Raw genomic sequence first — 5,023 nt, forward strand, 5'->3', positions numbered from 1 at the left:
TTAGCTCAGGGCCAGTCTTCCTCAGCAAAAAAAAAAAAAACCAAAAACCTGGGTTTGAAAAACATGCATAATGTTTGAAAGTGTTTTTTAGGACGGCTCAGTGCCAGTGAGTGGTGGCAGTGGTGGCTGGGGGCAGGGAATGTCAGTGGCCTGTTCTCCACCCAGACAGCAGCTGTCCATGCTGAGGGTCCCTATGTGCCAGGGGCTCTTCCAGGGTGTCACATAACCTTCACTCACTGAATCCCACAGCCACCGTGGTGGTTTCATCTTGTTTTGTCGTCGTTCTGCGTTTTTTTGGGACCCAGGCTTACACAGAATCCCATTCTTTTTGGCAACCGTGATTGGTCTACGGCCTGGGCGTGTGACCCAGGCAGGGCCCATCAGATCATTCCCTGGAAATGCTGTCTGCAGCCAGGGGCAGCAGCCGTGTCCCTGCCAGGGTCCACGTGCTGGGAGACAGGTCCCTGGAGCCTGTGTTCCCTGCCCCCACCCCTCCCCAGAGGAACCTGCTGTGGCCCGAAGACCAGCAGAGGCGATGGTGGTGGGTGGTGAGATGGTGGGTGGGGAACACAGGCCTGAGCGTCGAGTCCCCGTGCCAGTGCCTCAATCCTCACTCTGGCCGCCCTTTCTTCCCTCCTGGGGCCCTTCAGCATCCGTCCCAGCGCTGGAAACCAGCTGCAGATGAGCTCCCTTTGCTCAAGTTGGCTTGAGTTGCTCTTCTGTCACTTACAGCTGAGGTCCTCACTAAAGTCCTTCCAACAATCACACCTGAGGCAGGCGTCGTGGCCACCCCAGCGGACAGATGAGCGAGCATGCGGTGGGCCCACTCTCTCACACTCTGGACCTCATGCTCTTTCAGTCCACACTGTCCCATCTCCCGTGTGATACATCATCACACCCACAGTGTGACGATTTCCCCACAACCCCACCAGAGTCTTCGGGGGCCCTGGGGCCTAAGCCAGAGGTTGCACCGTTGTAGGCGCAGAGCTTGGGCTGGCCCCCGCCATGGCGCCACCCACTGCCCCCTGCTGCTCATCACGCCAGCAGGAGGGCGCTCAAGCAGATGCACGAGTAGCTGAGCACGGTGCGCAACGAGAGAGATCAGAACACCACAAACGCAGCCCGAGTCAGGGCACTGCCTGTGGCCTGCTTCCTGGAATCCTCACAGTTGTCTCGTCAACGTGATCAGTGGCACTAAGGAGAGAGGAGCTCCACCCCTCTCCTGCTTTCCTCGCTTGCCAGCCTCGCGTGCCGGGCCTGGGCTGGTCGCTCCTGATCTCGGCCCGCAGCAGCTCTGTAAGTTGGGGCTCGTCCTGTCCTGCGGACCAGGGATAGAGCATCCGAGAACTCAAGGGGAAGAGGTGGGGAGAGAACGGCATCTGTCGGCCTGGTGCTCAGGGCTGTAGAGAGACCAGTCGCGTGAGGGTCAGGGTCAAATCCGCCTCACTACCAAAAAAATTATTATTAATTATTTTTTGAGGAAGATCAGCCCTGAGCTAACATCTGCTGCCAATCCTCCTCTTTTTGCTGAGGAAGACTGGCCCTGAGCTAACATCCATGCCCATCTTCCTCTACTGCATATATGGGACGCCTGCCACAGCATGGCTTGATGAGCGGTGCCATGTCTGCAACCGGGATCCGAACCAGCAGACCCTGGGCTGCCGTAGTGGAACGTGTGCACTTAACTGCTGCGCCACCGGGCCGGCCCATAAAAAAAAATTATTTTGATTACACAAGCAGTCAATGAACACCTTCTTGTAAAAACCCAAGTAATGCAGAATGAAAGTCTGTGTGCCCAAAACAGTCAACTACTTTTAAAGGTTGTTATGTACCCTTCCAGATGTGTTCCTAGCCATTTCCATAAGTACAACACTATGTATGTATGTGTGTGTCTATCGAGATAGATGATAGGTAGATAAATAAATAGATTTGGTTTTATGAAAATGAGTTCATCATATTATTTCTATGTTCTACAATTGCATTTAAAAAAAAACTTATTTCTGTGCCAGTAAATATATTCTTTTGGTGGTGTATGGTTAAGATTCGGGGCTCTCACTGCTGCGGCCCTGGTTCGTTTCCTGGTCAGGGAACCACACCTCCCATCTGTCGGTTGTCACACCGTGGTGACTGTGTGTTGCTGTGATGCTGAAGGCTGTGCCCCTGGTATTTCAAATACCAGCAGATCACCCATGGTGGACCAATTTCAGCAGAGCTTCCACACTAGACAGACTAGCAGGACCTGGCCACTTCAGAAAAAAATTGGCCATGAAAACCCTGCGAATAGCAGAAGAGCATTTTCTGACACAGCACTGCAAGGTGAAAGGATGGAGCAAAGAAAGACCGGGCAGGGTTCCCCTCTGCTGTCCACAGGGCTCCGGGAGTCGGAGTCCACTCGAGGGCACTGACCACACAAAGCCTAGGCATTACGTGGGTTTGGTTTCTTCTGTGAATGGGCTGTCCCATTACCTCTCACGTTGGCTGTTGACACGTAGAAAGTCTTCTCGTGTTCACGTGTTGATCTTATATCTAGACGCCTCATGTTGTATACATGGGCTAAAGATGGCGCCGTATTGGCTCTGGCTTGGTTACTGCTTCATAGCAGCCTGAGTCTGTTAGCTCAACGCCTACTGGCACCAAACTCAAATTTTTACACATCCAGTTGCCTTAAATATATGCCAAATAGCCATATTTTTAGCCATGAGAGCCTGCTGCTTTGCACACCTGACATCTGTGAGCTGTAGAAAAGATGAACTCTGGGCCTACAGGAGATCGCAGGTGGTGGCTGCCCTTCAGAGTTCTCTGGCCCAGACATTCCCCTCATGCTGCTGAGCGACATTACTGATTCCTCTGGGGGGGTCCCTCCCCTGGGGAGTCTGTAGTCCCTGGAAGGTTTTGTGCTGTGAGGGACCCCCCTTCCCCCAATCCAAACCTGTCAAAAGGTAGCCCTAAGGATGGTCACCCTGTGCTCCTGCCACCTTGTGGTCATCTCTTTTTCCTTAACTAGCCCTGAAATCCTCAACCTTATGACAACTCACTGAACTCTTTATTATTTAGAATTTTTTTCAGTTGCTTAACTTTATTTTCAAGTAACTGTATGGTCAGCTACGACTTCTCTATTGTTCCTTTCCGTTATTTATATCTCATTTGGTTTTCCTGTCATATTGCATTTGCCTTGACTTGATTAATGTTGAATTTCCTCCGTGATGGTGGGCATTCTATCCTTGTTTCTGGCTTTAACGAGGTTGCTTTGAAAGCTTTGCTACAGGCTCCTGGTATGTAAGGGCGCCCTGGTCCAAACATATTCAGGACACATTCACGGCTATGACCTGACACCAAACCACCACTATATCTCATTGGATGAGTGCATCAAACGCCAAAGTCTCCCCCAACTTCCACATGTGACAACTGCCCCCACCCCCAATCTATGCCCCAAGAAAGCAGCTCAAGTTGTCCTGCAAAAATCACAGGTCAGATCATGGCTCTCCCTTGCTCAGAAGCTGCCAGTGTGGGCCAACCCTGATGGCCTTGTGGTTCAAGTTCTGTGCGCTCCACTTCAGCAGCCCGGGTTCAGTTCCCGGGCACAGAACCACGCCACTCGTCTGTCAGCAGCCATGCTGCGGCAGTGGCTCACACAGAAGAACTAGAAGGATGTACAACTAGAATATACAACTATGTACTGGGGCTTTGGGGAAGAAAAGAAAAGAGAGAGAGGAAGATTGGCAACAGATGTTAGCTCAGGGCAAATCTTTCTCTGCAAAACCCCCAAAAAACGAAAAGCCCCCCCGCTGGTAGCTTTGCCTCACACTGAGGATAAAATCCAGATTCCTCTGACTAAGGACTCAACCACATGGCTGTGTGTTGCTGTGATGCTGAAAGCTGTACCACTGGTGTCCCACTGGGGTTCTTGGAGGTGGATGCTGAGATGGAGTTTGGGATGCGTGCTGTTATTAAGGATTGTCCACTGCGAAGGGAGGGGAACTGGAGCAAGTTTACACGGAGGGAGGAGTCAAAATGACAAAGCTCCCACCCGCCTGGGGAGAGAAAAGAGCTCTGGAGTGAAGACTGCCCATCAGCGTCCCTCGTGAGACTGGGCTGCCTGGCCTCTGCCTCCCGCCTCACTCGGCCACCAGGTTCCAGCTGCTTTGGAAAGAGCGTGCTGACCGTGCAGCTGGGGCAATTACAGGCTCCCTGTTATTCCATACATTTTACTGTTCCCTCCTAGATTTAATTCCTTCTTGCTGGAGTGTGATAGCCGTCTCTTCCCTGAGGTCTATGGGTAGCACCCTCTTTGGATGTCTGAGAATGGCTTTCCTTCACCCCTCCCCTGGAATGCCAATTTCACTTCATCTAAAACTCTAGATCAGAGGTTGGCAAAAGTGTCCTATAAAGGGCAGAGGTAACTATTTCAGTCTTTTCAGGCCTTGTGGTCTCTGTCACAGTTGCTCAGCTCCGCTGTGACAGCACAAGAACATCCAGAGACAATACCTAAACGGGTGACGTGCTGTGTCCCAATAAAGCTTTATTTACAAAACAGGTGGAGGGCCGATTTGGCCCACGGCCGTATTTTGCTGCCCCTCACTCTGTATTTTAGTTACTTTTTCTCTGATGCCTGCTTCTAGGCTATGTCCTGGGTCCCGGTGGAGCTGCGCTTGTCACAGGCTGCTGGACATTCGCGCTAACTCACTGCTGGAACTTGGCATCTGCTCTTCATTCCTGGAACCCAGACGCTTTCCCTGCACACTTTCGGTTGTGTAAGAAGCACACATGCTTAGTTGTCAGTATTCTGTGTGTCTGCAACAGGAGGGTGCTTCCCACAGCTGCTCCATGTGTCACCTTCATGGGAAGTCCCACCAGCTGTCTCTTTTCTAGTGTGGTTGGAGCACAGAGAACAAAGGAGACTTGAGGTCCAAGGGGGAGGTGAGGGCTGGACAGGTTGGCCAGCAGGCAGTGGGGATGGCGTCCATCTGTGATTCTGATGCCCCACGCGGGTGCTGGCCCTTTGGGAGTCCTGCTGGGGCTGCTG

The sequence above is a fragment of the Equus quagga genome, chromosome 3 (genome assembly GCF_021613505.1).
Source record: "Equus quagga isolate Etosha38 chromosome 3, UCLA_HA_Equagga_1.0, whole genome shotgun sequence".
Taxonomy (NCBI): Eukaryota; Metazoa; Chordata; class Mammalia; order Perissodactyla; family Equidae; genus Equus; species Equus quagga.